The sequence below is a fragment of the Carlito syrichta genome, unplaced genomic scaffold, assembly GCF_000164805.1.
Source record: "Carlito syrichta isolate Samal-C Ts95f unplaced genomic scaffold, Tarsius_syrichta-2.0.1 Scaffold301633, whole genome shotgun sequence".
Taxonomy (NCBI): domain Eukaryota; kingdom Metazoa; phylum Chordata; class Mammalia; order Primates; family Tarsiidae; genus Carlito; species Carlito syrichta.
The window spans coordinates 35,983-46,463 of NW_007245729.1; positions in this window are offsets into that span (position 1 = coordinate 35,983).

Below are 10,481 nucleotides of genomic sequence, written 5' to 3' on the forward strand. Positions count from 1 at the left end.
TGACCCAGATCTCAGTCCTGCTTTCTCCTTCTCCTTGAAGTCAGGCTCCAGGGGCATAGAGGAACCTGGTCCCAGCTCTACCACCAGCTTGCTGGTGGGCCTGGACCTCTTATCCCCTGGGCCATACTTTCCTCAGCCGTTGGGAGGTGGGGGTATTTTGTTCCCACATGGGTCTTCCTCCTCTGTTGCTGAGTCTCATCCCTTCCTTTCGAAGCTCAGGCTAAACCTGGCCCAGTTTTCCCCTCACCTTCAGTTCCAAAATCCCAAAGTCTATCTTGTGGCTCAGAGGCTAGCCGAAACAATTAGGCTGGCTTGATGTACCATACCTCCCTGCCTCTCATCCTGAACAGCATCTTCCGGCCTCTCCTTTCACTTCTGCCTCCTGTCCAGAAGATTCTCCCAAAGAAAGGTGTTGTCTTTGTGCATCTTTATGACTGAAGGCTTAAACATTCTAATTACTGGGTTCATTTTTCTAGGCAACAAACTAAGCATATTTTGTCTGGGAGATTCCTCTCTGGTGAAACACAGTGAGGAGAACTTTATAAGAAAGGTTTGAGTTGGACTTGGTGGCTCATGCCTATAATCCCTGCATTTTGGGAGGCTGAGGTGAGAGGATTGCCTGAACTCACAGGTTCGAGACCAGCCTGGGCAACTTGGGGAGACTTCATCTCTACAATAAATCAAAAAATATTAGCCAGGCATGGTGGTGCAAGCCTGTAGTTGGAAGGCTGAGGCGGAAGGATCTCCTGAACCCAGCAGGTCCGAGGCTGCGGTGGCAGTGAGTATGCCACTGCACTCCAGCCTGGGCAACAGAGAGACTCCAACTCAAAAAAAAAAAAAGAAAGATTTGGGCAATATTTTTTTTCTCATCCACTGTGGAGCTCTATAGCAGGCTGGATGATGGCCAACCAAAGATACACATTCGAACCCTTATGTGAATGTGACCTCATTTGGAAAAGAGTTTTTGCAGACGTGTAAAGTTTAGGATCTTGACATGAGGGAGATTACCCTGGACTTTTTGGGTTGGCCCTAAATGCCATCACAACTGTTCTTCCCTCTAAGAGAGAGGCAGAAGGAGAGAACAAAGGCACATGTGGAAAGGGAGACGCAAGGAAGGGTCAGAGATATAGCCACGAGGCAAGGAACACAGGGCAGGTATCAGAAGCCTCAGGGGCAAGGGAGGGTTCTCCCCAGAGCCATCAGAGGGAGTTCAGCCCTGCTGATACCTGGATTTCAGACTTCCAGCCTCCAGAACTGTTAGAAAACAAAATGCGAGTTGCTCCAAGCCACCCAAGTCTGTGGTCATGGGTTATGGAAACCCTAGAAACTAACACAGACTCAAGTTTCTGGAATGGGCAGTTTTCCTTCCCAGGGAGAAGTTTGGCCAGTGTTTATCTGTCGATTATTTCATTTGCTCTTTTAGCTAACTTTTCATTTATGTGTCCAGCTCTGTGCTAATCTCTGGGGACACAAATAGGACTGAGAATCCGTGGCGGTCCTCAGGAAGCACACAGTCTAGCAGCAGAGAGAGACACAAACTGATCATTATAAAGTAATGATCTAGATCAGGTGTGGTGACTCATGCCTGTAATCCCAACATTTTGGGGGACCGAGATGGGAAGACTGCTTGAGGTTGAGAGTTTGAGACCAGCCTGGGCAACGTAGCAAGACCTCATCTCTACAAAAAAGAAATCAAAACATTAGCCGGGCATGGTGGCACATGCCTGTAGTCCCAGCTACTCAGGAGGCTGAGGCGGGAGGTGAGTCATGATCGTGCCACTGCACTCCAGTCAGGGTGAGACCCCGACTCGAAAAATAAAAATAAAGTAATGCTTTAAATACAGCAGGAGAGGCACAGAGAGATTCCCCCTGGGGGAGCTATCTGGGACATTGTCAGGACGTTTGGCCCAATTCCTGGGAGGGGGAGACCTGAGTAGGGGAAGATGGACAGGGGGTGGGTTGGGTGGTATGTGTGGTACAATGTGCACATGCATGTGAGTGTGCAGTAGACATGACGCAGTGTGCATGTATGTGTGTGAGGTAGAGAGCATGTGCACATGTCTGCATATCTGAGGATGGGAGGTTGCCTAGGGGTGGGCATGACTACTATGGCCAGAGAACTAGGATGTGGGTGCAAGGTGGTCCTTGGGGCTCACTCCTTCCCCCCACTGAAGCCATCGCCCTGCTCCTGCCTCTCCGCAGTCCCTGAGGAAGGGCTCATCACCCTTTCCAGAGACCCTCTTTGGCCAGCCCAGGACCTCCCGGCCCACTGCAAGAGGATAACAGGCTGAGTGATCGCTCACTCTTGGTTGCCAGACCGGGTGTGACGCTCCCATCTCTCCTCCTAAAAGCAAGAGGGGTTCATGAGCTCGTGTGGACATGGGCACCGAGTCTGGAGTGCAGTGTCTGACAGCTTCAGTCCGGGCTTGGTCTCAGTGGCCTGAGAGGGCCAAGTCTGTAGGCCCACTCCCGGGGGTGGGGTCAGCCTCCAGACTGGTGAGTGCCTTCCCCCACTTGTAATGAAACAAACCAGGGCAGCGTCTCCCACAAATGGGCCAACACAGACTTCCATCTCCAGCCGATGATCCCAAAGAGGTCTTTGTGTCATTCAAGTGTATAGTCTCCGTGAGAAATGGGGTTTAAACGTCCCAATTGGCTAAAACTCCAGGCTGCATGGGAAGGGTGGGGAGGTCAGTGACCCACTGTAGCCAAGACCTCCAAGAGGCCTCAAGTAGGAAGTGGGCAGGGGGACATGGCAAGCACCAGGCGGGGCCAGACAGACAGAAGAGAGGACCCATGAGGCCCAGTGGGTTCCTCCATTTTCAGTGTTGGCGATTGAAACAGGTGCCTCTTATTTCCAGGAACTGTGGACTCAGGGGAACAAAAGACAAACCTGTTGAGACCATGAGAAGTTGACCAAGGAGAAAACCATCTTCCTCTGACCTACAGAGCACTCTACTCCCAGAGTAGAAATCCCCAGTGAGGCCGAGCATGGTGGCTCACACCTGTCATCCCAGCACATTGGGAGGTAACGGTGAGAGGATTGCTGAGCTCAGAGGTTCAAGCCCAGCCTGGACAACTTGGTTAGACCTCGTGTCTACAATAAATCAAAAAATTAGCTGGGCATTATGGCATGCACCTGTATTTCCAGCTTGGAAGGCTGAGGTGGAAGGATCGCCTAAGCCCAGCAAGTCAAGGATGCTGTGGCCGTGAGCGTGCCACTGCACTCCAACCTGGGCGGCAGAGTGAGACTCCAATTCAAAAACAAACAAGCAAACAAAAAGACCCCTCGCCTGCCTACTTCCTTCCAGCTTTCCAGACAGTCCTGTTTCCTCTGATGCCCTTCTTCTGCCATGGTTCTTAGACCCTGGCCTTCTGAGGGTTTCTGTTTTGAACCTTTCTTAGTCGTTGGAAAAATCCCGACTGAACTTCTACTAAGGGCAAGCTCTGAACTAGGCCCTTGAGCTGTGAAAAATGAATAAAATGAAGCTGCTATCTCTCCCGTGAGTGGGTGAGGCTGAGAACTGAGTAGAGCAGGGGTCTGTGGTCTGGGTGTGTGAGGAGCACCCAGAGGGCAACCAGTTCCCACGTGGGCTCCACAGGTAGCCCATCTGTGTGTCCACACCCAGAGCCCGGCCACTGTCTGCTCTCACTGGTATTTGCATCCACACCCAGGAGCCCTTGCTCGTTGGCTGGCTCTTGGCTCTGCAGACACCTCAAACTCAGTGTAGGGTCATTGTCTGGACGTTGCCTCTCTCCCCATGTATCTGGCTTCTTTCTGCCCCGCCCCCAGAGGCCAGTCTCTGCAGGATATGCGAATCCCCAGGAATGAGTCGCAGGGTCCAGGTGATCAAGCAGGGATGAAAGCAATGTGGTCTTCACATGTAGCCAGTTATTGTAGACACCGGATAGGAATTTGACTAATTGACTCGCTTGCCTATAAAACTGTTTGCCATACTGCCTCCTGGGTGGATTCTTTCTTCACCGACCAGCCGCCATCGTTGCCTCCCATAAGTTCTAATGAACAAATAAATGTCTTTTCTTGCCGGACCTCCAGGTGACTTCCTTGGAACACGTAAAGAACCTTACGCAGCTGGGCTTGGTGGCTCAGCCTGTAATCCCACACCTTTGGGAGGCTGAGGTGAATGGATTGCCTGACCCGCGGGTTCGAGACCCGCCTGGGCAGCTTGGTGAGACCTCATCTCTACAATAAATAAAAAATTAGCCGGGCATGGTAGTGTGCGCCTGTAGTTCCAGCTACTCAGAAGGCTGAGGCGGAAGGATCGCCGGAGCCTAGCAGGTCAAGGCTGCGGTGGCCGGGAGCGGCCACTGAACTCCAGTCTGGGCGACAGAGTGAGACTCCAACTCAAAAAAAAAAAAAAGAACCTTACGCAGAGCCCTCTCAGATTTGAGGCTACCCGTTACCCTCTGCGTGTGGCAAGGTAAACACGGCTCTCTCTCCTTCTGCCTCCTGTTTCTGTCTGTGGGTTCTGTGCAAGACAGGGCAGCACTTGTCACCTTAACCCCGAAGGCAGAGAGGCCTGGGAATCGGCCTCGATTCTCCAGCTCTCCCTCCCCGTCCTCAAAGCCACACAACCCCTGGGGCAGGAAGAGGCAGCACACCACATGAACCACACAAATGAGGACACCGAGCCCTGAGGTGGGGCAGGGGAAGAGCCTTCTGGGCCAGCTGTGAGGGCCAGAGAGAGCTGTGCTCAGAGATAGTGGCCGAATGGATTGTGCAGGTTATTTGGGGCGATCCCCGTGGCAGAAGAGGAAAAAGAAGCCCCTGCTTCCCTCCTTGGGATCTGGGAGGGTCTCAGCATCTCAGGCCACCCTTACTTATGCAACCCCAGCGATATGAAGTCCCAGTGCGTTTGAACAGAGCTCCAAAGAACCACTTCCTGGCCAAGTTAGGGGGACGAGTATGCTGGGATGGAGACGGGATGAGAGAAACCAGATTCCGCATGGCTGACATCTGCAGCCCATGTGCCCAGTGGCCTCTGTCTTCCTGGAAGCTTCACCCCCTTTTGAGAAATGCTCCTCTCTCCGCTCATCCTGGCTAGAATGGCAGCAGTGGTGTTCTCACAGAGCTTGTTCTGGGAAAAGCTTGGTTGAGGGAGGGAGGCACCCATCGCAAGTGCTCCCAGGACTCCTTGACCCTGCAGGTGTGTCAGTGCTGTCGGCTGGGGACTGCTGATGTGGCTGGGCTTCCCACCCTGTCTGGGAAGCAAGTTGCCAGCAGCTCCTCCTGTACGGGCTCCTCCTGGAAGCCCGGCTGTCCCAGGTTACTCACACACTGGTTATCCAATGCTTCCTTTCTTTTTTTTTGAGTTAGAGTCTCACTCTGTTGCCCAAGCTGGAGTGCAATGGCACGCTCACGGCCACCGCAGCCTCAACTCGCTGGGCTCAGGCGATCTTTCCGCCTCAGGAACTACAGGCACGTGCTACCACACCCGGCTTATTTTTTGCTTTATTGTAGCGACGAGGTCTCACCAAGTTGCCCTGGCTGGTCTCGAACCCCTGAGCTCAGACAGTCCTCTTGCCTCTGCCTCCCAAAGTGCTGGGATTACAGACTTAAGCAGGATACTTCCTTTCATTACATGCAATCATTCATCCTGTAAACCCCCTTGGAAACAATGCACTTTCAGGTGGGTTTTGTTTTGAACCTGTTAGTCACTCGACAAATCCTGGCTGAGTGTCTACTAAACGCAATCACCGGGCTAGGTACTTGAGCTATAAGAAATGAATAAAATGTCAGCCTAGGCAACCTAGCAACATCTTTCCACAAAAAAATTAAAAAATTAGCCAGGTGTGGTGGCACATACCTGTAGTCCCACTCGGGAGGCTGTGGTGGAAGGATCGCCTGCGCCCTGAAGGTCGAGACTGCTGTGAGCCCACTGCACTCCAGCCTGGGCAACATAGTAAGATTCTGACTCAAAGGGAAAAAAAAGAAAAGGAAAAAGAATAAAACCAAGCCTCTGTCCTCCACCGTGAGTAGGTGAGGCCAAGAGCCGAGCAGAAGGGGCATGCGGTCCAGGTATGTGGGGAGTGGCCTGACTAGTACAATGAAGGCAATGCCCCCTCCCCAAAGACCCTGGGCTAACACCAGAGAGAGGAATCCAGACAGAGAGGACTCAGCCAGGAGTGTGACCAGAACTCACCAACTGTGTGTCGCAAATGCTTCACCCAGCTGTGCAGGACACAAAATATACCTGACATATAAGCACGAAAACCACAGCAGTTAGAGTCGAGATCTGCTATCTAGATCTTACCAAGCAGTGGGAACAGTTTACTCCTGGGCGTGTCGCATCTCATAGCAGAGTGGCAGTTATGACTAATCACTAGATCACCACCGGCTCTTATTAAGGTCAGGTTAACAAATACATTCTACATAATTTCTAGCAAACTTCCAGTTGATGGGCCACATTTAATGCTGCTTTCTAAGCAGATACAAGTACTATCTAATGAGAGTTATTGGACTATTAAAGAAGAATCTTTTAATTCCTCTAATACAGTTGCTATAAAATGTCCAAAATTCTCAAACAAAACTTACATCGGGCCGGGTGTGGTTGCTCACCTCTGTAATCTCAGCACTTTTTGGAGACTGAGGCGGGAGGATCGTTTGCACCCAGGAGTTGGAGACCGGCCTAGGCAATATACAGAGACCTTGTCTCTATTTTTTAAAATTTTAAAAAGACTAGCCGGGCATGGTGGTGCACACCTGTAGTCCCAGACACTCCTGAAGCTGAGGTTGAAGGATCACCTGAGCCCAAGAGGTCAAGGCTGCAGAGAGCAGTGAAGTGAGACCCTCCAACTCAATTAAAAAGAAAAAACTTCCATCAATTAAAAAGATGTTGGGCTGATCATGGCAATCCCATGACATATAATCTTTTATTGTATCTTGATTCCAAAAAAAAATTGTTGTAAAGGACATTTAGGGAGACACTTGGACCTAAGAACCCTACTGTGTCAACGAGAGATTTCTTGGGTGTGACGATGGCCTGTGGCTTGGGTGAAGGTCCCTCTTCCCAGAAGGGATATGGTAAAGACGTAGGGCTAAATGTCACAGCGACTGGTCACACTGTTCTTTCAGCTTTTCTAAATCAAAAAGTGGAGGCATCAAAAGAAAAAAATAAAAGAATGCTGGTCTGGTATTTGTTGTTGCTTGCAGGGAGAGGGATCATTAAAAGACTCAGTGTGGTTTTACTAGTAAACAAAGCAACTTGCAAATCCTTAGCTGGGGAAACATTGTCCTCTGTTTATGGACTGTAAAGTCGTGATGCCCCAGGGACACTGCTGGCACATTTCGGCCTTCACCAAACCTAACCATGGGAGGCCAAGGAGCCCTGGCACCCGGCAATCACTGATGGACTCTGAGTTTCCACTGAGCTGCTATGGCCGGTGGTTTCACCGAGCGAGTGTGTGTGTGTGTGTGTGTGTGTGGCAGGGAGGACTGAGTGCCATCACCGAAGAGGTGACTGATGGACTCTGAGTTTCCACTGAGCTGCTATGGCCGGTGGTTTCACCGAGCGTGTGTGTGTGTGTGTGTGTGTGTGTGTGTGTGTGTGTGTGTGTGTGTGGCAGGGAGGACTGAGTGCCATCACCGAAGAGCTGACAAGGACCAATTCTTGAGCGGCTCTGCCACCACCTAACAGCCTCTGTGGCTCCTGCTCTGTGCCAAGGCCACCACGCACATCACGTGCTGCACAGATTCCTTTCATTTTCAACAGCCACCTCGGGGAGGCATAAACGGACTCTACAGAGGAAGCCAGCTGGAGGAGGCAAATGCCAAGGCCATGTGGATTGTGGAACAGGAAGCCAGAATGCAAACTCAAGTGTGTCTGACATAGAAGCCATGCAAAGCCAGGCACGGTGGCTCAAGCACTTTGGGAGGCTGAGGTGGGAGGATTGCTTGAGCATAGAGGTTCAAGACCAGCCTAGGCAACATAGCGAGACCTTGTCTCTACAAAATAAAAATTTAAAAATTAGCCAGGCATCGTGGCGCCGTCTGTGGTGCCAGCTACTTGGGAGGCCGAGGCAGGAGGATCATCTGAGCCCAGGAGGTCGAGGCCACAGCAAACCCTGGTCCGTCCACTGCACTCCAGCCTGGGGGACAGAGTCAGACTCTGACTCAAATCACCATCCACGCAAGCATTTAATTTGCTGTCCAGCTGAGCCAATCAGGTGTGTGAAAGTTTCTCTCCCAATTCTCTACACTCACCTGTGTTTTCTTAATAACAAAAGGCAGAAGCAATGAAAAGGAGCACATTGGGAGGAAACTTCTGGGATGTGTCCAAGGGAGGGTATGGGGGGTGAAGGGTGGTGAGGCCAGGGGAGAACCCCCAAATGCGCCCATCCAACAGTGAAGGAAAGGGAGACCCTCACTGCACCATTCATCCAGCTGTGAGGGACTCGTCCCCCAGGACTCAAGCCCCCAGTCGTGAACACAGAAGCCTACAAATCCCCAGACCTATGGAGGGTGCAGCAGCCGTTCTGCATCGACCCTAACAATCCTCTAGTGGAAGCAGGTGTGATACGAGGAAGTTGGGTAACGGTGAGACCTGAACACCCATAGCCAGTGTGAACAGGCTATGGACGGAAGATACGTACACAGATGAGACGATCACCCGTTCAACTGCAGAAGAGATCACCTGGGCTCACAAAAGCAAGCCCCACATTCTTAGAGCTGAGACGTCAGTGATCACACAGGACACCCCACGCATAGTCAACAGCCCTGTGGTTCTTGACTTGTCCACTAGACTCACCTAAGAAGCTTTTAAAACCCCAAGTCCCATCCCAGACGGATTAAATCAGAATCTCTGAGGCTGGGTATATTTTATAAAAGTAGCTCCTGAGAAGTTGTAATATGCAGCTAGTATCGAGAACCTGTTTCTGGTGCAATGCTCAATGAAAGTAAACTTTTTTTAAAAAAAATTAAAGAATTGTAATTGTCTAGGCTAGCATCCCTCAAACATTTTTGGACACAATCTTGAGTAAGCCTAGATATACATCTATGCCTAATGAAAGCATCAAGAAACAATCCTCACCTTTACTCATTTTTTTTTTTATGAGTTGGAGTCTCACTCTGTCGCCCAGACTGGAGTGCAGTGGCACGCTCACAGCCACCGCAGTCTCAACCTGTTGGGCTCCGGTGATCCTTCCGCTTCAGCCTTCCAAGCAGCCAGAACTACAGACGCGCACCACCACGCCCGGCTAATTTTTTATTTATTGTAGAGACGAGGTCTCACCAAGTTGCCCGGGTGGGTCTTGAACCTGCAGGCTCAGGCAATCCACTCGCCCCGGCCTCTCAAAGTGCTGGGATTACAGGCTGAGCCACCGAGCCCGGCCTTTTTTATTTTGTTTTTTAAGAGAATGAGATCTCACTATATTACCCAGGCTGGCCTCAAACTCCTGGCCTCAAGTAAGACTCCTGCCTCGACCTCCCAAAGTGCTGGGATTAGAAACATGAGCCACAGCAGCACCCAGCTTCATTCTATTTATTTTTCCTTTTCTTTTTGAGAAAACTACTGGTCTCAACTAGGTTTAAAAAACACTGGACTACGAATCTGCATTTGGTAAAGAAAAATTTTCCTGTTTCATATAAGCATGGGTTTAGAAATCTGAACACAGCCTGGTGAAAAAGCTGAAAATCTTAACATGAATTGTATGGATAATTTCAGAGAACAGATTTTGACTCCCACCATGTTATTTCAATGATCCTAAAAGTACGTTTTGACAGTGCTGGTCAACTTTCACTCCTGGGCAAGTGCACATTGCTACCAACAAAGAGAGTATGGGTTTTGGAGTGAGATCTAAGTTGCTAATGAACTTTTTAGCTTGGTCGGACTGTACAATGGGAATAATGCTCCCCTAAAAGGATTGTTATGAAGCCAAGCACAGCGCGGGGTCGCTGGCATTCAGAAGGGCAGTTAACCCCCTGCTCTTTGTGTATTATTTTGATGTTGAAAGCCACTTTATCTAGGAGAGTGGTTCTCAAGGGACGGGACATTTTTGGTTGTCTTAACCAGGGTGAGGGGTACTACTGGCATCTGAGGAGTAGAGGCCAGGGATGTCAAAAAATTCCTACCGGGCACAGGACAGCCCAATGTGACAGAGGCCAAGTGAAGCGACCCCGCCCTAGAGAAATTCACATGGTAGAGATTGGCCCTGCCAAGACTGTATAGGTTTGGATGATGGCGATTCAGAGAAACTGGGTTATCTGCCCAAAAAGTATATATGTGAGGGGCAGCATGGTTTGGACCCTTGAACAGGAAACTAAATCTTTTCCTACCCAAATGGTGTTTTTTCCACACTATTCTGCCTGCCACTTGCCTCTAGGCAGAAAAAGAACTGCAAAGAGAACCATGTCATACAATTCCAAGACGAACCACTAGTGACTGAAAAGCTCATTATCCTAGAGCTTCCAAATATGCCACACACGGGTTTTTTTTTGAGTTGGAGTTTCACTCTGTCACCAG